Genomic DNA, 26,386 nt, shown 5'->3' with positions numbered 1-26,386 from the left:
ACCGATTGGAATGTAGCTTCTGGATAATTTTGGTGCACCCATCTCTTTGTGTATTGCAAACGTTTCATGCAAGTGCACATTTTCCTTTTAAATACAAAAGCTAAGCAGCACAGAGACCCTGCAGTGACTGGCAGTTGGTCTGATCAGTTGAATGAAGTGCAGCAACATAGACCCAATGAGAAAAAAGGGAAACCATAGTGTGCAGTTCATCGATACCTCTGGAAAGCCAGGTTGGCATAGAGAGGAGGTGCTCCTGGGATGCTTGCTTTCCAGCCTTCTGGATGTAGGAACACAAGACCAAGTTTTGAAAATGTCCCAGAAATGTGGGAACATTGGGCTGACCCCAAAAAGGGAAGCCATTTGAGAAGTTCAATAAACTGCAGTTCTACTTGAAGAAAGCCCCAAAAGCAAAGAAATCTCCAAGAGGGCCAATTTAAAAATGCCTAATACCACTGATTTGCAAAACAAATAAACATTTTTACATTTTGATTTTGGTCTTTGTTGTTTGACTCTTTATTCATACACACTGTATGGAAGGTGAAGACAACATTAGGACAAAAGAGTCATACATTTGCCTCTAGCAGGCCTTTTTAAAAACCAAAGAGTCAAATCATAGAGACTATATCCATGTTTTGTACAGTATATTGGTCTGTCTGGCTCTACAGTGCAAAAAAAAAAGAAAAGAAAAAGATCCACAACTGTTTACTACAGAAGAATGAGGTTTGTCTTCATGTAGCGGGTGAACACAGTACCTCATCAGCAAAAGTAAGGATACATCAGCTAATTTGGTCCAGGACATGCCCTCCAAATGTTGAGGTAGGAAGTCCAGGGTGATATTTTTAAACCTGAGTCACAGCAGCTGCATTTGCCCTGCAATAATTTAGGTTAAACACCTCATTGGGGGATTCTTAAGAGAGAAGAGAGAGACATCCCACACCTGAAACACAAGCTGTCCTGAAAAGTCTCCAACTGACAGTTCTCCAGGTTCTACTTTGGGTTACGTTAATGAGCTTTGTAGTGAGGTAGAGGCAGCCTTAGCTTTCAGAAACTCTTGCATTATTAACTGCCCATAGGCTCATTCTGGGTTGTATCCAGAGTAAGTTGTGAAACAAACTTTAACGAAATGGTGTGCACAAGACTTCACTGCTACTTGGCTTGCTGACTTCTGCTCTCTGTGTTGTTAAAAGCTACAGATTTTAGTCTCTCCTCTTTCAAAGTAATCATTTCTATCCAAATCTAAATAACTTCTATGCTGAGGAGAACATGCTGCGTTAAAGTTTAGCTCCAAAAAAGCAGATCAAAAATGATCCACACCAACTCAAGCTCTCCCTCATGTATAGATTTCTTAAAGGCCTTACAACAGATCTTGAAATGGGACTCAGAATGTTGAAGACTGTCTCTGTTGTAGGGCTGTAGAGAGAGATAAGGTGCAGACATGACAAAGTGGCTCTTTTATTTCTCTATTATTGAAACCACTATATTCTCTTTCAGAAATCCCACCTTGACTCCAGCACCAAGGATCCCACTTGAGCCTCTTTTAAAGGCAAGCTATATGAGTATGCAAAAAACTTCACATCAGAATCTCAAAGGAGGCGACACAGAGAATCTGGATTAATTCATCACCAGGGCCTGCTTTTTCTGGAGGGGTGGGGGTTGGTACTGAGATATGAAAAAGAGGGGCTACAGCCTTTCTTTTCTCTTGCAGTTTTTTTTTCCAGGGGAAAATCCTCACCACAGATTCAAACGTGCTTACAAGCTGCTGAATGAATTCATGACCCAGTCTTTGTGGAACACAGTCTGTGGCACAGATCCAAGACTTTCAACACTGCAAGTCTCGCAACTGATTCTCACTTACAGAGACCAAAGACAAGTTGTTAAAAGCAGCAAAGAGATTTGAGCTCAACTGGTGCCACCACATGTTTTCTTTTCATTTTCCCAAGCAGCCCACAGCAACACTGTGAGGCTGCTTTCAAAGCAAAGAAAATGTGCCTTTTTGAATCAAAAGGTTTGACTTGTCCAGTTGGTTTATTTTGTTACCACCTGGCTCACAGCTGGTAACAGAGGGAGACTACACACAGGGAGGGATAAAACGTGTTTATGTGACTGAAATAATCAGGTATTTTGAACAACTTGTGTGATGTACGAGTATAAAAAGAATCAGACACGTCTCAAACTTACAAATGAGATATGCTGATGACGGGTGTAACGTACCAAACAAAGAAAGGTTGAGGCTGAAACAGCTGAGGGGGTGACAGTGCAGGGGCCATCTGGCTCAGAGACATACTCACCCACCTCTGCTGCTTCTCTTATTGCAATATTCTCTTATTGTCTTTAAATAAGAACCCTTTAGAATAAAACCAACTCTCCTCAAAGTTTATTTGCTTAATAGTCCATTCTGTTGACTTAGCATGCTTTATATTGATTTAATGAGGGAGAGAAGTTGTTAAAAGATGTCCCACTCCTGGGATTGTTTGCAGAGGGAAATGAACCATTGCAATAGAGAACAAATGGGGGGCAAATTATTTATATATTAGAGCCTGACTGATTAATCGGCCCGACCGATTAATCGGGCTGATTATGCCTGTCACTGATTAATCTCATTGCTCATTGTGTGTTTACATTTTTTTTTTTGAACTTACTGTGTTTAAAGTTTGACTTATTTATTAAAGGTGTTTACAATTTGACTTCTTTATTTATTATTGTGTTTACAGCTTATTCTTATTTATCATTGGTTTTAACTACAGTTCTTATGTTGACAGTGTTGTAATCTAAGTTCCTTGTTTTAATATAGTAGTGTTCTGCCTCTTTCTTGAATCATATGGGTATTAGAATGATTTGTGATTATATACAGTATATATCCCATGTATATCAATGAATTTATTATATATATATCAGCCAATATATCGGATATCGGCCATTTTGTTGGATATCGGCATTGGCCCCAAAAATCAGGCAGTTGGTCCTTCATATATTTGTATATATAAAACAAGGAAGAACATTTTAAGAATAGATGTGAACTATCTACTCACCACAACTCAACCCTTTATCTGTTAAACCTCATCTCCCTCACCCCCTTGGGAATATCAGCCATCACACTTGTGTTTCTGACTTTAAGGAGTGAACCTGGTCCAGTAGAAAAAAAAAAAAAGATAAATTTTGAGGCCTTGGAAGACTGCATGCAGTGTCGAACATCATATTAAAGGTAAACCCATGCTAAGGTGCTAAATATACACCCCCAAAACAAAACAAAACAAAACAAAACAAAACAAAACAAAACAAAACAAAACAAAACAAAACAAAACAAAACAAAAACAACAAAAAAACATGGAAGTAACCTGCGACTTGATTTATTGTTTGAAAGAGGCTCTTACTTGAGAGTCAACAGGTCTGTGTTGACTGACCTATTTTGCGCTGGTAGTCCCTATATGAACTAAAGGCAGCTCAGCCTTTTCAGCGAGCAGTGCAGTTTTGTGGCTGCAATCTCAGTGCTCCTTTGATCACTGACAAATTACAATCTAGAAGGGCAGGACCTTAGATAAAAAAATGTCCCTTTAAAGGACACAGTCTGCACTTTCCAGGTGCAATTTCCAGCGGTGCTTCTAACGCCATGATGTGTCGTATCCACAGCTTTTGTGAACAGAGATGGATCAAACCCATGTCCTTAGAGCAGGCAGCCCAGGCTCACTATTCTGACATGCCACTCCCCAATGTAGGAGAACTCTAAACTGCACAGTGGTGTATGGCTGGGTATGAATGTGTTAGCTAAAATGTATGCTCCCCTACCATAGCAGGCTCTGCCATCAGTGTGTGGATGAGGTGTAGATGGGAAACAGTGGCTTGCAGAGTGAAGTGCGTTAAGTGGTTAAAAGGGAGTAAAAACATGTTTACCATTTCTGACTCATGTACACAAGCAACAGTAAACACCAATAATAAAATGCTCTGAAATTGAAGTGTTGGGTGCTGCTGGTAAAGAACAGCTTAGTGGACACGCCCCCTCAGCCCTTAGGATCTGCAGGCAATCAGAGTGGGAGGGAAGCCACACTTCTGAAGAGTTTAAATTGACTGGTTAGAGTGAGTAGACTGTTGCATTTTTTTTCGTAAAGAAAAAAAGTTTAATGAGCACAGCTTTAATAATAACAAAACAACATTTCAAACAAAAGTAGTTTGTGATCAAAAAATGTCTTTGACTGGATTTATTTATTTTGCTCCCATTGGTTTTTTTTTCTAATCTAAAAAGTAATTCAGTGGGAACAGTTTGATGTCCAAGCTCTTTTTTGTTCGAGAAACAAAACCCTACTGGAGAGGTATAAACCCTGACATAGTCTGTAATTAATGATCTGCCACAGTAACTGTTATTAGTCCCAATCTAGAAACAGATATCCTCTGGATGTGGCCACACAGCAGGGAAGGGTGTAACTTGATCAGATCAATAAACCCCACTGTATCCTCCCTCCCCTCCTCTTTCTCTCCTTCCATCAACTGCTCCTTCTTTCTCGCACTAATCCATCTCAGCAATCAGTCACACACTCTGAGAGCTCCTTCAGTCCATCTCTCCATCATCGTGTCTTCCACCTCCACTCTGCTGGAGCTCAATCAAAGAAGGAAAGCAATAGAGAGGCGGGGAGAAAGCCCAGGCCGGGCATGTCTTCCCCCGTCATGGCCCTCACAGCTAAAATGGAAGGCGTGGGGAGGAGTGGGAGGAAATCTTTCATTTTCCAATTGTGCGTCCTCTCTTTTCTATGCAAGTGCCTTCTTTATAGCTCCCCTAAGCTCACCTTAACCTCCCTTTTCTCTGGGTGGTGGACAGGATGGACGGGAAGATGGATGAGGGCCAGACGGTGAGCTGCACAAGAGTGAGTTAATGAGGCAGATTGCTCTCTTTGCAGCCGTGCGAGGGATTACAGGGAGATTACCCATTCTGATGCTCTGCTCTTCCAATTCCGCCCTCTCCCTCTCCTCTGTGGTAAACTGCAGGGGAGTGACGGGGCGGGGAGGGGCGGGGAGGCAGAGCGAGTGCCCGTGTTTTGATAGAGGTGAGATAGAAGACAGCGGCACATCTCGGTGTCAGGGGAAAAAATGACAGCTGCTCAAAACACTGACCTACGAATAGATAGATTTTCTGACTGATGCCTTCAATGTGACAGCTGCTTGGAGGGCAGCACTCAGCCTAAATATACCAGGCATGAGACTGAATATCTTATAAGTCACAGGAGATAGAACTCCTTCATCAAGTTCATTCCCTGAAACAAACTTTTACAAACTGGGTCTTCAGACTTCACCCCAAAAAAGTGAGATGACTTTCCCTCCTAAGACCAATTCTTTGACTTTGGACTCAACTTATGTCCCTGATGATCCATCTATCAGTTATCCATACAGCTAATCCTATTGAGCTTGCAGGGGCTGGAGCTGTCATTGGACGAGAGGCAGAATAAACCCTGCACAGGTCCCCAGTCTATCACAGAGCTAACGTGTAGAGAGAACCATACATACTAACATTCACTCCTACAGACACAGGCAGGTCTTTGGAGGATGCTCAGTACTCAAGAGGGAACCGCAGTGTGCACAGGAAGAACATGCAAACCCAACAAGTGTGGATTCAAACCAAAGATCCTCTTGAAGTGATGAAACAAGGCTTGACACTGTACAAGGTGGTATAATGGATTCTCCCGTAGAGAAAGGCAGCCGAGCACCTAAAAGCAAGCTTAACCAAGGCTGGCTCATCAGAGGCATCAGCGAAAACACACGTTTTAACCACAAATATGTCATCATTGCTGTTTTTATCAAGCAAAACTTTCATCAAATCCTGAAAATGTCCTTTAACAATCTTCTATGTATTCATGAATTTGTATCCTGCTGACTTTGATAAGAATTAAATTGGAGCTAGCACCCTATTGTTGCTGTTTATTTTGTGTTAGTGTCGAAGTATTTCTTTCTGCTTTGGATGTTATGACCATGAATATTTCTGAGGTGAGGCTGTTTCTCTCTCGCTGAGTAACACAGAGAGACTAATGCATGCTTTTATAACCAGCAGGCTAGACTACTGTAATGCTCTCCTTTTTGGTCTTCCCCAGAAAACTGTTCATCAGCTGTAATTAATTCAAGATGCAGCAGCACAAGTCCTTACAAAGACAAAAAGGACTACACACTGGCTGCCTGTAAGTTTCCAAACTGATTTCAAAACTCTTCTATTGGTTTTGAAAGCACAACGTGGGGTGGCACCAGACTAAATCTCAGAGATGCTTTAAGTATATGAACCAGGGAAACTTCTAATGTCCAGACTCCTCCCCTTTAGCTGTTCTTTAAAGTAGAACTAAAACTCCTGCAGATGCTGCTTTCAGCCACTACTGTCCTGGCCCATGGACCAGGACACACTGCATGCGCAACATCACTGTCAGATAGTGCTGCGACAGTTTATCTCTATAAGGTCACCTTTGACCAACTTGAGTTGAAGATTTTTTTTAAATCTTCAACTTAGTATTATATTTTATATTAAACTTATAAAGAATTATTGTCTTAAGTATGACCAGGGTGACAAGGAATTACTTTTATGGTTATTCAATACATTTAGTCAGTTCCTGGTTTTAATAATTGATTTCTATAAACGTTTTTTTTTTTTTTTTTTCATTTATTAAAAATAGTTTCAATATATGTCATACATTTAGCTAAAAAAATGTTTTAACTCTTCTGAGAAAATTGTTCATCATAAAAATTGGTCTGAGAAAGTCCAATTTTTGTACGCAGTGTAAGAACAGATTAAAGTAAGGCTATAATGATGAATTCCAGTTTTGTGCTTTAGAAGTTGGTAAGCAGAGTTTAAGCACATATTTGTGCAGACACACTGTCACACACATAATAATAATAATAATAATAATAATAATAATAATAATAATAATAATGAGTCTTTTTTTACTCTTTGATTTCAGTTTATTTTCTATTATTTACTATTTTCAGTCCTGTTTCTATTTAAGATTTGAGGTTATTACTATTGTTACCTTTTTAAACTGCCTTATACATTTTAAAGGTATACATTAATCTCTATTCTAAAAACTTTCTTTTGAGTAAATTTTTGCCATTATTCCATTTTGTATGTATTTCACTTTTTTTTTCTTTTTCAATTACTCTGAGGCTCTTTGATCTAAATTTTGTTTGCATAAAAAAAGTGTTGTGTAAAGAAAAGTTGACTGAAGTTAATCGATAAACATAGGAAGGACAAATAGGCGAGTGAAAGAACGTGAGAAGCTGCAGCTCTTTCTGGGATGTTCTCTGTCTGCAGCAGTCAGCGTCTATGTATAAAAAAAGACACTGACCGTCTCTTCTCATGTAGCCATATGAGCTACATCTGGCAGTTTGAAAGTTGTTTGTATAAACTCATTACTTTTCTGTCATCCCTTTTTTTTATTGGTTAGCCCCTTCCCCTCTCTGTAATGTATTCTAACATATATATCGAATCATTCACACATTGATTTCATTCATGCCAGGTAAAAAATTTTAAAATGCTTAGCAAGCTAGCTAAACATGCACAGCAAGTAGTGCTGATTTACATGCATGGAAAGTTATGACAACTAAAATGTTGTTACTTAATCTATATAGGAGGTGGAGCAGGCTGCAGTTATTACATATCTATTTCTGTGCAAGAGTAAACTGAGGTGCAGAAAGTAAATGAAACCCCGTAGCATTCTATTAACATATAGGATCACAACACAACGCCTACTGGTTGCATCTACTTTAAGTGCTTTAAGCAAGAAAAACTAGTGCACCTACAAGGTGATATGAGCAGTGATGTGTGGAGTGTAACTGAAGAGCAACTGGAGCTGAAACTGACGGACAGTCTATGCCTGTTTGTGGGCATTAGAACAAGTTCAAGGTGTTGACTTGGCCTCCAAATTCTTCAACTCCCAATCCAAGGCGTGTGCTGGTTGAACACGCCTGATTCATAGAGGCCACACTTTACAGCTTTCAGGACTGAAACCATTTACTGCTAGAGTTGAGTCCATGACTTCTCTAGTTAGTGCAGCTTTTGTACAGACTGAATTTTATTTTATTATTTTTATTTATTTATTTATTTATTTATCTATTTATTTATTTATTTATTTATTTATTTTGGGGGGGGCTCTCATTCACAACCAAGAGTCAAAAACATGAAGCCTATACAGAGGTGTTAGAAACTAAACTTCTTTGAGGAACCACTTGAGGTTGGCTGCAGAAACATCATAAACCACACAGAAAGGAGTTCCAACATGTGAAAATAATAATATTTACAGCTTGGTTCACCTCTTTACTCCCACCTCTTTACCTCAGCCTAATTCAAAGTAAGAGTGAGGTTTCAACTTGGCACCTGCTGATAAAAGGCTTTAAATTTCTACATTAAAAACAAAAGGTTGACTATTCAGTTTTTGTACTTAATTAATGCATTATCTTGCAACTTGTCAGCACCTGATCCTGCGTGCTGGCTGTACTCAAGGCCTGGAAGTCTATTTGATCCATCAAACACATTTCAAAGGTTTTGTTTTCCTGCAGTGTTCACCTGGCAGGGCTGAGCTCACTCACACCAACGCTGTTTGGGTTGAAAGCTATGAAATTTGTGTTAAAGAAAGTTGTTGGAAGCCTTATGTCAGAGTGATGAGCAGAAACAAAGAGAAGCACAGGACCCCAAATCCACTTTGTGCACTCACGAATAATAAACAGTGAAAAGGTCTCCAGAAATTATTCAAATTGCTGGGGAATTTGCAATTATTATAAGTCATCTCAACCCACAAAGGCAATGTTAAGCACCCTTCATGAAGTGCACTGAAAGCTCTGAGAACAAAAGTGGAATCATGTATGGGCCCATTTTCTCTCTGCAGTGTGTTTTATTATAAAGGAGAAGAAGCTATTGAGGTATTTCTAAAGCCATTGTCAAAACTAGAGTCGTTAGTCTGAGTTAATGGTGGAGTCATTTTGTCAGAAAAATTTTCTTTCCCATTGTGATTAACACTGAAAGCCAAATTGTGCCCAAAGATCAATATTGACGCTGTAACTCTATTATGATGATGCTGTGAAGACTTTTGACTCCTGTGGTCAAGAGTCGGTGAAGCCCTTCACCTTTGTCCACACATCTGGCCTGTGAGACTAACCAGGAAATGAGTCACATCACCATGCTTGATTTCTAACACAGAGCCTCATTTGCATTAATAAGACAGCTGGCTCAATAAGCACTAGCACTTCCTGAGTGTGGCTCAGCCAATCATCCATACACTGTATTGTATTTTTCTCCTGAAGGTCTTCAAGCAATGAATCCAGGTCAGTCAGTCAGAGCAGGGCCACTTCTCTGAATTTATCAACCTGCTGTAGAGAGCAATAAAAGCCTTCCCTGTCACTGCTGTTCAGCAGGGTGTTAAATTAAGTAAAATATTTGTTTCCTGACATTTTCATGGAAATAAAGGAGACATTTGAAACCAGGGAGATTGAAAAGTGAGTTGACAGAAGGGATAAAAGGTTAAAAATGTGGAAATTCAATGTGGAAATTCAATGTGGTTTTGCCGTTTTTCTATTGTGGAAAAAGTTCCCACAGCTCTTATTCTAAAAGGCAGACATTTTTCTGTATATTCCTCCGTTGATGATGGCCACTGTCCTCCTCTGTGGTCGCGTTCTCAGATCGTGCCTGTCTGCCTTAACTCCAAAAGCAACAACTTGATTAAGCCCTTTCAACTACAACTAAATCCACAATCACGCGTAATTCCCATAACCAGGGACCTACTAAGGAGTGGAAGTCAATATTTATCCTCTGGGTCGGGGATTTTGTGTAGAGACACCGTTACGCACCCCAGTGGGCGTTTGGCGACACGGTGGCGCAGGAGTCGCATACAGTCGCAGTGTAGTCGCTGGAGTACTGAGACCCTAATGTCCTCGCACTAAACTCGGCTTCTTTATTTAAACGCCGAGCAGAATTGATCAAATTAATGTGCGTTAAGATGCTCAGGGGCAGCGTTGACACCACAGAGAGTCTTACGATCACAGCCAGTCTGCGCTTCAGCAGCCAGTTACAATGCAGCTGTTCTGTAAAGAAAGTATACCCTCCGGTGGCCTAATTTTCTGCACAATAAATATTGAATTTTAGTTTTTAGGGATCAGTTTACATCATATTCTGAAATCTAAATAGTTCACAATCAAGCAGTGGTGCCAAAATCATCATCAGACACCTGAGTGGGCTAAATTCCAGCTAATTCTCATTTTAGGGGATTGGAGTAAAGGAGAAGTAATACGTGCGCATTAAGCAGGCTGTGTTTACGGGAATTAGGCCACATGTATTAAAGGTAGAATCAGCAGCATGCTTTCTGTAGTTTTCTCTAATTTCTTATATGCTTGATCAGTTCTAATAAAACGACACCCACTGCTTTAACCTGTAAGAATAACCCGACAAGTCGTGTGGGCATTGCGTTCACACATTCACAGCGCAAAGAAGCACCAACACTTTCACCAAACACCGTCACATTCTTTTCCTCTTCAAATTCCAACACTCCACAACCGCTGTGTCACGCGTGGCTTCCAAACATGTATGTCCGTTATTTCCCCGCACCAGATTCAACGTGTCTGCTCCGCGAGCCGCAGAAAACAAACACATCCACTCGCCTCCCAAATCTCCTCCAAATATTGACCCGTTACGCATCGTTTCCCGCTGGCTCCCTCTCAACACAACAAAGCCAACAACAGTCCCTTATTTGCTGTATGAGTGTATTTTTTTGTTTTCTTTCTCCTGACATCACCTGCCATGATTTGGAGTGCGTTTTCACGGAGTGACAAATCCACACAGCCAGAAGAAAACCCACAGAAGCTCTAGTCACGGCAAAGAAAAGAAAAGTCCTTACTTGTGTTTTTGCGGCAATCCTTCCGATATAATTCTCCAGACTTGGAGAGGTTTTGTAAATATCCCGGGATAAAGCCTGGACACAGTTTACGCGTCAGTGCTTCTGTTTTTTATCCAGAGCGCGGAGCAGACAAGAACGCAGGTTTCCTCCCCCCCTGTCTCCTTCAAGACAGATGTGAACAGTCCTGGCCGAGTCTCTCCACCTGCATCCACGCCGTAAAGCCAAACACAAAACAGAAAATGCAGCTTTGCAGCGTCCTTTATCAAATAAAAAACCTCACATACAAAGCTTCCATTGGGGCTTTTATTTTGGAAGTTCCGTCGATGTGTTTCTAGCGGATGTTTCTTGGTTACTCCGGGTGTTTTGACGCATCTCCACCTGCATCCACTGGAATAGAGGAGACACAGCGGCATCAGCAGCATTGGCAGCGGCACCGCACCGAGCAGGCCGCCCACAGAGACACGCCCCGCACCGGCTGGAGAAGGCTACTTCACCCTGGGCGAGGGGGGCGAAGGAACCAGGGAGGGCGGTGCTGCTCAAAATACTCACTTTCCTGTGGTCACACCTGACAGACAGAGAGGATTTTGGAAATTGTCGTCAAAGAAGATGAAAGAGTTTATAATTATTAACCCAGAGAGGATAAGACAGTGAGGGGTTTCAACTAAAATGTCTGGAGCTATTGAAATCAAAGGACAGATCTGAGCCTGTATCAAAGCTACATAATGTATAGCAAAATCCACCCCAAACTCTGCCAGCTGGAGGATTTCCACAGCTTCTTCAGACCCTTATCCAAACTGACAGCCCAGCCTTTGATTCTGATGTGGGAAACTTATTGATACAAACTCCACTGTCTGAGTCAAAATGAAACAACTCTTATGGTTCACACTTGTTGAAGATTTACTATCAGATGCTTTGCTGCTATTGTTTGCTAATGACTGCCCACCTCCTCAGACACTTCCACATGCAATTATACAAACAAAGTAGTGTCTGTGAGCCATGTTTGATGTCAACATAAAGGGAAAGAATACAACATACTGAGGCTTAATTATGTTTTTCATCTGGTTAGTGAAACACCTTCTGTTCTCCTTTAAACTGCACGGTATAAAAAGGTAAAAAGTGAATAGATAAAGAGGACAGTTTGCTGTGAAAAGATGCTACTTCTTTAAGCAGAAGTTTTGTTAAAAGAAAGTCTAAAATTTGGTCTAGATGTCCACCTAGTGACCTAGTTAGACATTTTTTGGACCTGATAAAACATGATTACAATATCAGCTTGGAGTAGGTGTGTATTTCTGGGGTGTAAGGGAGAGGAAACATCTTTAATTTTAGAGGCTTTAAAAATAGAACTTTGCCCAAAGTAGGCTGGATCAGGAGGCAGGAAGACAGTATAACAGCCCGAATACACCAGATAGGTCTCAGCATTATCTCAACATTCCTATTTTGTTGGATGCTGGAGCTGAGATGAGTAAATTTTACAAAAAGCAGATTTAGTAGGACAGTAAGTTGTACACAAACCACCTAAAAACGCACATTGACTTTCAAAATAAAACAACAAACCTTGTCAAAACCAGATCGTTTTCAACTTGACTCCAACAAACGTATGAGCGCAGCCAGCCCAAGCGTCAACAGTTTTGAGGTTTTACAGCCCAAACATGAATGAGGAGAGGCTCATTAAGGGATAGGGAAAGGTCAGAGCTCCTAGGTCTCACAACTCCAGCCCAGCAGTCCTGCAAGGTGCCAGACTGACTGTTGAAATGTCAGTAAGCAGTCAACACGCAATGGAGCGGAGATGGACTAGAGATACACCTGGTGTATTTCAGCCATAAGAGGACATGTCCATTCCAAAAAGCGGCAGAAAAAAATGACAGAGCCTACATAGTGTGAGCTGTGTAAGGCTGGCCATGCACTATGATGCCTTTAACTGTGAGAACCTGCATAAGGACAGTCCAGACTGATTTATCATTGCAATCCTCTATACTCAAAAGAAGACACAGGCAGACATGCTCGACCACAATGTCACAGAGGCAATTCTGCACACAAGATCTTAAAGAAACTTGTGTGATCAAATATGACTTCAGAAGACAGAGATGCATGTAGGATGACTGTAACCAGCAGTTTGCTTTCCTGGTTTAGCGCTTAAAAAACAACCAAACAATAAGGATAAAGAATGTGAGTGAAATCTTTGCTGAAAATGTGAATCCTTCTTACATTTGCTGCCATGTTTGTGAGCTGTAAAAGCCTCCCTCATCGGTTAAGATGGTGTTCAGTCAAAGGTTGACAAACCTATGATCATAAATATGGGTGAAGTCACCACGCACTTCAAGATTACAAGACAAGTAACCAGCTTTGACCCAGTGGCAACCGCTGGCTGTAAGAATGAAAACAGACGAAGAAGTAAAAAAACAAACAAACAAACAAACAAAAAAAACCCCGCACATCTTTAGAAACTCTGGAAACAACAAACACAGCATTTCAAAAAAGACCTACTATTACAGCAACAACAAGCATGTTTATTTCTCAGCACACTCTATATTTTTAACTAACTTAGCAGTTTATAGCAGTTAAGAAGATATCACAATTAAGAGTTTGTTGAAAGAAAGTCTCTGCTCACCTGACTGACAGGTGGACAGCCTGAAGCTGGTTTAGAGGAGGCTTAAGTGTAAACATTGCAAGACTTTATAAAGGTTATAATATAATATATTATATGAAAAAATAATAATATACAGTGTGTGTTTATGAACGGTCTTGAATCATGCTTTCTTCTCAGTATCCTTCAGTCGTTGAAGGTGGAATCAGGCCTGAAATCATGTGTGACCCACCTTTCTCTAACTAGGATGCTCATGTTTTTTTTTGTTTATTTTTAACACCTGTCTAACAGATTTGCACATCAACTGCATACATTGCAGTGTGTCTGAAAATTAGCATTTCTCTTGGCAGTACCACTTTTTAACAGCTTTCTCCATCACTGCATCAAAATCATGTGTTAAAGCAAAGCTGTGGCTGACTATCAAGAGGGACCGCACAGTGAAGAGATATAGAGTTAACAAACCTTTACTCTTTAACTAGACATGTTTAAACATCAACAGTAATTCTGACTCAAGCTTTGTGCAAGGATAAACCTTAGGTGTTTTAATATCTAAAAAGTTGGGACTGAAATTCAAAAAGAGTGATTCTGTATTTCTTTAACGCAAAAGGATACACTCTGCTACTGCTTCTGCTAATACTGAATCCTTAAAAAAACTTAATTTCCACAGTATGTTGATGGTTAACATTTGTTGCTCTGAGATACTCCAACTCTACCTAGATTCCTGAATAGTTCTTTCAGTATTCTGCATACTTTCACAAATCTTTTGATATTTTCTGCATTTATAACTCTGGCAGTCTAATCTTTGATGCATTCAAAGGTACTGGATTTTGTTTTGAGCCAGAGCTGTTTGTTCAAGTGGAACTTTAATAATGTCCTGAAGTCTGAATCTCAACAGCTTCATAGCTTCCTCTTTGAGAGCCAAACAGATTCAAATATTTATGTTTCATCCGTCGACAGACACTGCAAGATTTATGCTTGTAATTAGTGAAGTTTGCATCAAGTGTGAATCAGACAGTGGTGGGAATTATGGGCGTTTTTATTGAGCCAGATCATCATCATTTGGCCCGGCTGCCAAGAGAAAGACAGCTTTTCTGGCTCCTCTTCCAAGAACTATGTTTGGTGTTTTATCAGTGAGATTGAGCAGTATTTTAACTCGTAACACACACATAGTCATTTGTCAAATCACAAGAATACCAATCATTTTCATTTTGTTTGATACAACCTTGGATGTCGATTTCAAACATTATCTTTTGAATGTCTGCTTGTTTGTTGAAGCCGACATAAAAGCAAATATCCAAAAGATGTAAATGCAGCATGTTGGATTATGAAGTTATACTGATCATTTTAAAGTTTGACAAGCTTCAAAAACAGTCGTTGTAGTTTCACAAAAAGACCAGAACAAAAACTCACTTTTTGAAATTATTAAACATCTGATGCTTTTGTTATTGATATTTTCCAAAGTGAGAAGCCTCAGAGCGATATTTTACAAATATGTTTCAGAATCACCCTTAAGTTATGCTCTGGGTTGGCAAACTCTGGTGGACAAATGGAGAAATAGGTCAGTAATTAGTTCCCAAAATGTGTTGATACAGAGCTCAAAGATATCTAAAAATGCCTCTAAATGTTTGCATGCATGACTTTTTGAGGTGCAGAAATGTGAGAATGTAGTGGGGATATTTAGAAAATTAGCTGTAAGTGGATTCTCGTTCATGGCTAACAGATCTCTAGAGTGACATACTGATCCTGAACAGCAGCCCACAGTGGCAGCATTATCTTCAGGAGGTACAAGTAAGCTCTCCCTTGACTAGCCAATCATTCACTTTCTGCTGCCCCATCACCTGTTACCCTAAAGACTGGCCCATCGCCATTGCTCCTGGCAAAAACGAGGTGTCACCTGCACCGACAGGACCATTTGATCCGGGCTGAGGAGGAGGGGGAGGGGGAGTCATCTGAGTCAGGGAGACCATTTGAAGCTGAAGCTGCACTTCTCTCAGGCTCTCCTTGGCACTCCTCTCCCCCCTCGTGGTGTCAGACACGGGGCTGACAAAGTTCCTCATTAGTCGCCTTGAATGGCCTCACTGTGGTCTGCAGCTCTGTCTCGCCTCAGTGGGAGAGTGACTGGGTCTGCTCATCATGTCAGTAAATCGTCACAGCAAAAGACTCTTACTTCTGGTCTTTGACTGGAGATGACAGTTTTACAGTTGACCCGTTGTTGTTCCTCTGTTTCATCAGTATTCAAACCAGCTGAATAAACGGTTACTTCACGCCTCAGAGTGTGATCGATCTGAGGACTATTGAACACATGTACATGATTGACACATGAGTCAATGATATGTCTTTGGAGTACTTTTAAAGTGTATCCCATCCATCCAGCCATCAGCGTGCTCTGCCTCTGAGGTCTGCCAGCGTCACGAGCGAGCAGCATGTCAGCAGAGAAATCACAGCCTCAGTCAATGAATCCAGAGGGGGCGTCATCAATCACAGGCTTATTGAGCAGCATGATACAAGAAAAAGCCGTCAAAGAATATTGGCACCTCTTGGAATTAATTTCTTCGACCAGATTGTGAGATTAAAAATAGCATTGGTGGATGGCTCATCGTCATTACAGGGTGTTGCGACACTGTCTGCATCTGCATGTAAGAGGAGGCTGAGGGGGCTTATTCACAACACCAGTTTAAAGTATCATTTATGTCATTTGTATGTTATATAAACTACTCATTCACTGTAACATTTTTCATTGGATGCTTTACCACATGGAACAAGTAGATACTCTGAAAGAAGAGACTGTAACCTCAACAGTTTGGAAAATCATAGCTAAAAAGGTTAAAGGGTTGAATATGAGTGAAAGCCAGCTGCCATCTTCAACTGAACATGTAATCAAACAAATGTAAATCATTAGGGAATAAGATTGGCTGAAGAGTAAAAATCAAGCACAAAATCTGCATTAAGTCATGTCTCGTGATTATGATGTCGAGCTACATTTTAATAAACCACATGACATGCTGCATTTCAGAGTAAACCAAACCAAACCAAACTAACAGTTAAATTTTTGACTTAATGAAAACTTTCTGTATTGAAATTGGCGATGAAAGTACTGTGTTTGATTTGACTTTCACTGTATATGTTCAAATCCTGTCTTACACTGAACAACATCAAAGCATAAAAAATCACCAAAAGAAAAGACGACACAATATAAGAGAACCCAAAGTGACACAATGTAACTCGAACTGTAATTCTTTTAATAACTGAATGTTGAGTGCTTTAGTAATGAACATAAACGCAGTTTAAAATGCAAAAATAATTGAATCAAACACATTATCTAAATTGTGATTATTATAGGAAATCTGAGTTAATGATAGGAAATCTGTACTGAGTCATAATCTAAATCCCATTTAAAAGCCCTAAACATAACATAATGTGCTATAAATCTAACACAAGGTGACATATTTCAACATGGGGCCGTACAGTGGTGCAACGGTCGGTGCTGCAGCCTCACAGAAGAAGCCCCCCTGTGTAGATTCCTGCGTGGTATGCAGTTCTGCATGTGTAGTTCTCTCTGGGTACTCCAGCTTCCTCCCACAGTCCAAAAACATGCTCATTAGGTTAATTGGTGATTCTAAATCATCCTTAGATGTGAGTATTGGTGTGAGAGGTTGTGTGTCTATGCACCAGCCCTGTGATTGACTGGTGACCATAGGCTGTATAGTTAATGGATGTAGTCTCCCTGACGTCAACCGTCTGTTTCTGAAGCAGGTTTTTGAAGCAGGTTGACTATCCTGGCCATATTGGAAGTGACAGGGGCTTCTAGAACAGTTATAAGGCACCCATCAGTCATGTGACCTGAGCTGTGCCTCTGATTGGGCAAGCTTTTTTTTGGCTTGGTGTGTATGTGTCTCCTAATACTTCCAGAGCCAGCCTTAAGCCAACAATCGAAAACCAGCAGATATTAGCACTTCCACATTGTCTCATATGCTTAGACCTGAACAGGTTAAGCTGTATGTAAAATGGACATTTCAACATACAATGACTTATTATAACATAATGGCACATGACAATATACAGTGCTTCACATATTTGTTCGACCACCACAAAGCATTTGGTGCTTGCCAATGCTGCCCTAAGTTGACAGTGAACCGCTGTTCACATTGGCAGGATGTTTTAATTTTGCAATGTTTTTGTTTCTGTAGTTGTTAATTCAGTACGATGTGCAATTTCTGTTAAAAAATAATATCTTAAACACTAAAATATGATTATTGTGGTTAACTATACATTTTTAGATGTACTGTTTTACAAAAAAGCAGATAAAATAATAAAGCACAGTCATTCTTGGACTGATAAATTACAGTTATTTACTTGAATATCTGAGGACAAATTCTGCTTTGAGGGTTGAATGTTAGTCTTAGGCCCCATTTACACGACATTTCATCTAAAAACGCTAAAACGCTGTGAAAACGCAATACAAAAAAATCTGCGTTTTCACGGAAACGCTGATGGACTGAAAACGCTGTAGTAAGCATGCCAGGCCTGTATGTGGTGCTATAACTGTCTTGTCCAGAAGCCGCTTTTGGGAGATCTCCACCGAAGTAGAGTTGAGCCGGTCATCTGGTGTACTTAATACTAAGTTCAAAAGTGGAGCAACAGATGTACATTTTGTTGAAAGACAGTCAGCAGATACAACAGATTGAGCAGCACAAGCACAACACGGTAGTTCACGAGGATCGCAACTTTTGCGTTTCACCCTCAAACCGTTGATTTGACTTCTGACTTCTCAGAGAATTCCAGTTATTGGCTCAAATTTGGGAATGAAAATGTGAATTCATTTTGAAATTCCTCATTCCTGTTTAAAATAGTGAAACATAAGGAACTCTCTTAGAAAGGGTCAGAAAACACTTGATAATGCTAGATGTTGTTTTGTTTTTATTTTTCTTGTTTGTTTGATAATATAACAGGTGGTCTTATGATAAATAAATACATTTGTTAAGCACTGTATATCTACATGTAATATGTAGATATGATCATATACCCTATATATTTACATATTTTATTAACAGCTTTCCTTCTGATCTTACAGGTTTGTAAGATGCTTTTGTCTTAGTAGTCAAAACCCCTTGAGTACTGCTTTAATGGTTCACCTACACGAGTAAGCCCAGAGGCAGACTGATCACATCAACTTGAAGCAAACTGGGAATTAGTGTTTAGAGAGACTTTAAGGTGAGGTAAACCTTTTTGCATGATATTGGTAAAAAAATGTGGCAAAATTAGTTTTGTATAGCATTTCGCTAGCTTGTCAACATCGAAATTTTGCTTTGATCCAGGGTCCCATCACACTCTGCCGGGTTTCTATATCAGATAACTACCTTCTAAATATACATTATTCTTTACATAATACATAATCACGTACACAGAATTATATTATTATTATTATTATTATTATTATTATTATTATTATTATTATTATTATTTTGTTATTATTATTATTATTATTGTTATTATTATTATTATTATTATTTTGTTATTATTATTATTATTATTGTTATTATTATTATTATTATCTACATAATTTTGTCACATAGTATAATATTAGATAACAAAACAAAAATGTTTAAGGTCTGATGCTGACAAGTTTGCAGCTTATGGGCTGTTATGTTGTTCAGGTTATTTCTTTTTTTTTTTTTCTTTATGTGATTATGTGTTTGTTACACAAAGAAACATTTTGTAAGAATATGTAACTCATTAAATACAACACATAGCATCAAAAGAAACACAATATGCAACATATCTTAATGTGGTATAATATCTGTGAAAAAAATTATGAATAAAAAAAATTATAAAATAAAAAATTCCAAGTCAGTTTGATGATTTCCCTTAGAAAAAAATAAAGAATTGGTACCACTACTCTTAATTTATCTATTTTTTTGGTATGACTTTTTTTTTCTTTTAACAAGGTATTTCTTCATTTGTCTTCAGATATAAAGGAGGTTAAGTTCCAACCAGAGAGCGCTGTGATGTCAGTGAGACCTGTCAGAGCCTTTTTTTTTCAGCACGGTCTCAGGTCTCTGAGGCCATTGTTAGATGTGTACTTCAATCATGTGACCGTTTGGTGCAATGAGAGTCTCCCATTCAAAGGACACATCTAAAAACAAATGAAAACATCTCACAGCAGACAGATGTCATCTGTAACACACCAAATATCATCAAATAACTTGCAGGCTTTTATCTTGATCTGATTTGAAACCAATAGAGATTTCATGCCTTTTAAATATCAGTATAACTCATTTCAGTAATATGTCTTCCAGCGCCTTCATTTAATATTCCCTACATATAAAGCTGGGTGATTTGATAAGCTTTCACTCATGAGTAATTCATTTCATTGTTGGAGGACCCCGTGAGGTTGTTGTTTTTTCCCTCATTCTCTCCATTGCGCTAATTAAAACTAATTGAATTGAATTGATGGTACTGAGCCCCCCAAACACAGCGCTGTCTCAGCCCTGCTCATCCCTGAAATGAGACAAACCAAGTGTGCCGTGTAATCAGACATGAAAAAAGTCAAAAGGCAAAAAGAAGGCATCTCCCTTGTTGGTTGTCATTGTTTAGTGAACATCCCGGCATTTCTATCAACTTAACAGATAATTATTTAGGATAAAAGAGCACAGGGAGGGTTTTTTGAACCCAAGTTAACCTAGCTGCCTAAGATGGGAAGGTGATTGTGACACAATGAAAGCCTTTGTCTATAATAAATATGCTGGATGCTATAGATTCGATGCAATAAATTAGTGTCCCTCTATAAACCATAAATCTTACAAAATGTGATTCAAACAGCTGTAGTCAGTAAAGCAGATTGATTGTGGAAAAATATGTTATCACCCACTAAAAGCATTACCTTGGTGGTGTGTGTGTATAGAAGTAACAATAAGATGTGACTGTAGAGTGATTTTTGAAAGAGACTCAAACTTCAATGTCAGCTTCATATTTTGGAGACAATAAAAGCAGAGCATGAAAAGATGAGTCAAGTGTACACAGTGAAATGTTTACCAGGATTTTACAGTATTTAACTGTTATCTTCAATAGTTTATCACTCCACAGGCTTCAACAGTAATTCCATGGGTACGGTAACTGTAAAGATACAGCATGAAGCTGAAGTTTTAACTGTGGAATGTGCACAGTAAGGTACAAAGAAATGTCACCCAGAAATTACTGTAAAAGTAATGCATCAGTAGCCAATAATTCTCTGTAAATGTAGAGCCAAAACAGCAATGCCAACATCTAACGTTCCGCCTCTGTTAATACCTCAAAGTGAGGGTCAGAGGTGGAACAACTTTGCTCCTCTATTCCATATCCTGTATCATTACACATGGAAGATGGGGTCTAATACACAATGAAAATCTGGTACAGTATAACGTAAAGTACAGATCTGTACTGGATAGTACAGTATGGTACTAAATTAAATAAAATAGCATAGCACGATGCAGCATATCATAGCACAACATATCATATCTTTACAGTGGCCTTGAAGTGCAAACCACAACAGCAAATGACTTCACACTTTGTAAATAAAAAAAACACAACTGCAAATAAATAAACACAACCGCATGACTGGATTGGATGGGAGGGAGAATGAGAGGGAGGACAGGATTGGACGAAGGCAACATTCATCATTTGAACAGGAAGTTATTCTGTTTTCAGAGCGATTTTAAACATGAGCGTTACCGGTGACACAAACGTAGCTGCTGCCATCAAAGAATATTTTGATTGAAGAATAGTTACACAGTCTGTGAAGCCCAGCTGTCTTAAACTCCTTTATTATCCTCTTTTAATTGAACTCAAGTGCTGCAATCTTACTTTGAATCTAAAGTCTTTGGGAAAGAAACTTAATCCTTGTATTTTGCTGATAACATTCCCATGATGTTGGCTCAGAAAAATTGATGAACTCCGTCTTTACCGCAGTGGAGCAAAGCATTTGATCCTTTCTCCACACCTGGATCAATCCACGGATTTCTGTCCATAAAGAACAAGCATTGGGCATAAGCTCTGAATCTCTTTACCGTAGACTGTATAAAACATGGACGTCATGTAGTCTTGCCGACGTCACCTGTCTGTTTCTGAAACGGAAAATGAAGCACATCGGCTATAGCGGCCATGTTGGTAGTGGCAAGGGCCTCTCCTACAGCTATAGGAGCACCTCCTCTTATTGGAGGAGCTCGCGATCTTAATATCCTCCAGATGGCCAAGTTAGAAAAAAAATTCACCCCTGTACAGTGGGTGCCAGTAGTAAAATTAGCGACTCAGACAGGAGATGTTTTTTGAACCAGGCTGCAAATAGGTTAATTTCTGCTTTGAAAATGAATTTTTTTTTGGCTTGGTGTGTGTCTACATTTTGGAGCAATAAAACACAGACCTAACCAAAGCCCCGCCCAAAACAGTTTGATTTAAATTTTATCATTAATATGATCACATGCTCTGAGTGTGGCTGTACAGACATGCTGTAGAATTTGCTGTTGTGTTTTTCATTTGCAGTTGTGTAAGATTTTTGCTGTTGTGGGTTGCACTTAAGGGCCACCGTATATCTTTGAACTAACACAGCAAAACATAGCATAGGACAGAAAAAAATGCACAGCAGGATATGTTACAGACTAGTGGAGAATAGCCCAACATACCACAGTGTAGCACAGCATAGTGGAGCATAGGGAAGTGTATCACAGCAGGTTTTATTACAGACTGTGACAGCATGACACAGCATAGCACAGGATAGCTAGATATGACCAGGATAGCATAGCACAGCATAATAGCATTGCATAGAATAGCGTTGCACAGCATAGCAAGGGTTTATAATGAACTACAATGGCTTAGAGTAGCATAGAAAAAAATACCCCAACATTGCAAAGCAGAAGATAGCATATCTTGGTACATTACCGACAAAGGGCACGGTTACATTGGCCATCTGTACCATGCCAAACTTAAGCACAATTACCCCATGCTGGTCAGTACTGCCAGCACTCACACTACTACAATATGAACCAGACTCAAGGCACAGGCATTGTTAGAATCCAGAGGAGCAGGACCCAATTCAGATGTAACAAAAAATGAGTATTTAAACTAAACTCAAAGTCCAAAAAACACAAAGTTCAAATCAAGAACTCACAAAAGACAAAACTGAAAAACTCACACTGAAACCAAGAAGCACGGAGAAGCTGGAAAAATCATGATGACACGAGAGGCGAAAGCAGACAATGAAACAGAACTCAAGAAACACAGAGACTGTATAGACTATAGAGACTGACTGGGGAGTAATCAAACACAGGTGTGAAACAAGACACAGGTGAAACACGTGAGGGGTGATGAGACAGGAGGGAAACACAAAGAAAACACAACGAAACACAGGGAGCAACAAAATGCTTGAAAACACAGGGAACACACTAAAGAAACAACTAACATCAACACAGGAAACACAGAAAAACCAGACAGGAAACACACAGAATAAGCACAAAGGAACTCAAGATACACATGAACACAAATGAATAAAGACCACACAAAACAACCAGATACCAATCTTGAAGGTAAATCATTGGAAAAATAAAAAATAAAAAAATGATAATAATAAGCAAAGAGGCAGGAGTGACTAATTCTGGTCATCATCTGAGCTCTTTTATACAGTGTAAGATGAACCTGATCACAGAGCTGATGAGCGAATGAGCTGTTTTAAATACTACAAGAAAAATCTTCCGTCTGTCACCGTAGTTAATGACAGGGATGGCAGAAACTGTCACTCCTCAGCTTCATAAATATACAAATATCAATAACAAGAAAACCTCCACCGTGGTGCTTTATTCACAACACAGTGGATAAGTGCTTAACAACGAAAAATGTTTCCATTTAACTAACAGCAAGAACAAAAACAAGATTTGAACACCCAGTCTATTACATCAAACAAACTTTTGAAAAGCAGAGTTTTCACAAAAATGGAATAAATGAAAATACAAATGTTCCTTTTACAAAGTTTGCAGGTTTGATATCCCTTCACAGTCCCAGAACCCTGTCTGCACAGGCTCAATCACCTTTGTGTATCAATCTGAACCTCATAACAACAAGGAGGGACGCAACTGACAATCTGAGGGAGCGGAAAGGGACACAGGCTAAGAAGAGATCTGATAAATAACTTGGTGCAGGGCCTCTCAGGGCCTCTCAGGGCTTTGTAATCTTGTCTGAGAAAGGCTGTGAATGTCTCTTATTTTGAAACATCCATACAAAAGCAGCTGTGTCTTTTCTCTTTTTACTCTCCCAGGAAGGTTTCATTTTCATTGTCCAAACAAAACTGAACACATTGCATCATGTTACATCTTCTATTATGCATTTGCTTTATGTTACACAATAAAGCCTGCATTTATCAAGCTTTGTAGCTTCCAAGCTTGCACATGTCCCTTTTTCTGATTCTCCAGCTCTTTTGTTTTCTGAGCATGAAGTTACTCTCAACTTAAAGACTTTTAATGTGTTAAAGTAACTTTATAAGCAGCTCCAGCTTTCATATTTGATTAATTCAACATTAGTTGTCAGATAAGACGTATATTAAATATACAATCTCAGTTCCTTTCATGCATGAAAGGAGGCTTCAAGCAACTATACTGTCAGTAACAATTAATCATATAGAACGAAGCTGTGATGCAGTGAGGCAGCTGAGAGCATTACTTCAAGCTTACCGAGAGCAAAGGACAATCTGTTTACTCATCACAAGGTTAGAACTGTTCACTGATAAGCTCACAGGCTCGTAGGATGCAGAAAGGATCAACATGGCAGCCTTCAAGAAAGGAGAGGTTAACGTGTACTTACCATAAAGTGAAAGAGTTACTATATGGAGAGAAACCTAAAAGCCTTCATCTCGATTATTAACTAACAGGATCACCCAGGTCATTTCTACCAAGGTCTGAGAAATTAATCATTTTCACCATGTGTAGGATGGATGTTTTATTAATGATCAACAAATGAGGGCTAAAAGGCAGAGCCTGAGGTCTGTGTGCTACAACAGCATGAAGAAAAATTCAAGGGTGATTTTTCAAGAGAAATTTGCGTTGATACCTGCAGACCTCCTTATTCCACACAAATGAGAACAATAGTTGTTTAATGAAATGCAAATCATATATTTATTTTCAATCCACAAGGAATACGATTTTTGTATGTTAGAAGCAAAAAAAGAAATAATGTGTCATTGGTTGAAGCTGTAAACTTTAAATAGAGTTAGAGTGAAGACTCAAACTAGGTGTTTCAATTTTATGCATCGTTCTCCAACTTTTTTCTTTCCTCTTTCTTTTTTCTTTCTTTAAGCATGACAACCAACTAGTCCCCTTATTGACTTTCACAGTTTGTTTCTGCAAACTTATAAAACCCAAAGAAGTATAGCTTTAAAGATGCCATGAGGAGGATCTGTTTTAATTGGACCGCCTTGCCACCTTCTGGCCTGGAGTCTCCGCACACTGTCTAAATTATTCTAAGCGAGGAGTGTGATTGTTTTGGAATTAAATGGAGATTGGATCTGAAAAAAGTATTTATCAGTACAGTTATGTAGCGCTAAAGTTTGAAACGTGACATTAAGCAAACGTTGTAGTAGCTAGCTTTGCGTAGTGCTATCATCAGCGCAGTGTTCCGACCTACCTGTAGGTTAACGTGACAACAAGTAAACACTGTCAGATTGTAAGTAGTTCAGTAGATGTTTATATTTAACACAGCTGACAGCCCGGTGCTCTAAGACATGTCTGTAATGTGTAACATTAGTTAATCCTGGTTATGTGCTGCCAGTCATCTACCAATCAGAGCTAACGTAACCTCATTCTTCATTTTATTGATAGACTCTCAAGTTTGAACAGACCACTGCAGAATAACTGCTGACTGTGGATTGGAATGAACATTATGACAAACAGTTTAGCTCCTGTGTTAGCCTTTACCTCGGGCTGTATAACTCTCCTGTTTATCTTTCTTCTGCTCTTCTGTCCCTTTTCTGTCTGATAGTTAGGCTCCAGTGTCCAGGAGCAAAAAAAAACACAGATCTCTGGGTTTTATCTCTTCTCTCTACTAAACTTTGTCAGCCGGCATGGTGTTGTCATAGAGACCGTAAATCGTGCCGTATATCAACCCAGTCCTGCTCGACCAGATCGTAACGCTAAGGAGTAGCAATTATAACTAACTTGTAACCAGTAATGTTGGTGCTGATAATCTCATTTTAAAGTGTGGATTACGATCAGGCATGTGTTTAGAAGGGAGACTTTTTCAAGATCACTGTCAAAGTCCTCACAGTTTCTTGGAGTGCCACTCCTGTCATTCTTATACCTGTATGTATCAAACAGACAAACACTCAGAATTAGTCAAACAGTTGGCCTCGACCAAGAGACCAAATCAACCTTATACATTTGAAGAAAAATATTACGGTTGGGGAAAGTGCAAGAAAGCATTCCATTAACCAAACAATCATTTTGTTTCATGTTACTGCCTCTCTTGGTATATGTTGCATTGTGATCCATCTTTGAGTAAATTGGCTTGACAAACCTGGAAGCACCAGTTTAGAACAGTTTTCACAAAGCTGATAATGAATTTTTCTCTTATTTTGTTTGTTGCTTCATGGCATTAACACACCCGATCTATCACTGGTCCATCACAGCACTGAATCTAATTCACAAGTTCACACTGGCTCAGGTCGAAACCCCTCAATCAGATACACAATCCTTCATGACTCAATTTGCACAGAGCAGATTGAGAGTGGCAGGAAGTCAGGCACTGAAGCCATATTAAGACATGCAATGACTTTTAAAATAAAATAAATTACATTGACACCAAACCATATGTAACTTTGATACAATAACAAGCATCCAGGCCAACAGTCAACAGGTTTGAGGTTTTACAGCCCAACATGAATGAGGTGAGGATCACCAATGGTGTGGGAATCACAGGAACTCCTCATCTCATGATTCATGTAAAA

At 39.3% G+C, this 26,386-nt stretch overlaps 1 protein-coding gene across 8 annotated transcripts in view; it reads right to left on the bottom strand.

Annotated features, from left to right (window-relative positions):
- The window catches only part of nrxn2b (neurexin 2b), a 920,596-nt gene extending 909,537 nt beyond the window's left edge, over positions 1-11,059 (bottom strand). For all 8 annotated transcript variants that reach the window (XM_074699347.1, XM_074699355.1, XM_074699353.1 and 5 more), the window contains exon 1: positions 10,845-11,059. The gene's annotated coding sequence lies outside the window, so the exon portion shown is untranslated. The remainder of the gene's footprint in view (positions 1-10,844) is intronic.
- Between the last annotated feature and the right edge of the window lie 15,327 nt (positions 11,060-26,386).

Source organism: Halichoeres trimaculatus, unplaced genomic scaffold, assembly GCF_033239565.1.
Source record: "Halichoeres trimaculatus isolate MK-OKI-2021-1 unplaced genomic scaffold, fHalTri1.1 fHalTri1_scaffold_22, whole genome shotgun sequence".
NCBI classification, from domain to species: domain Eukaryota; kingdom Metazoa; phylum Chordata; class Actinopteri; order Labriformes; family Labridae; genus Halichoeres; species Halichoeres trimaculatus.
This window is presented reverse-complemented; position numbering and strand designations above follow the sequence as displayed.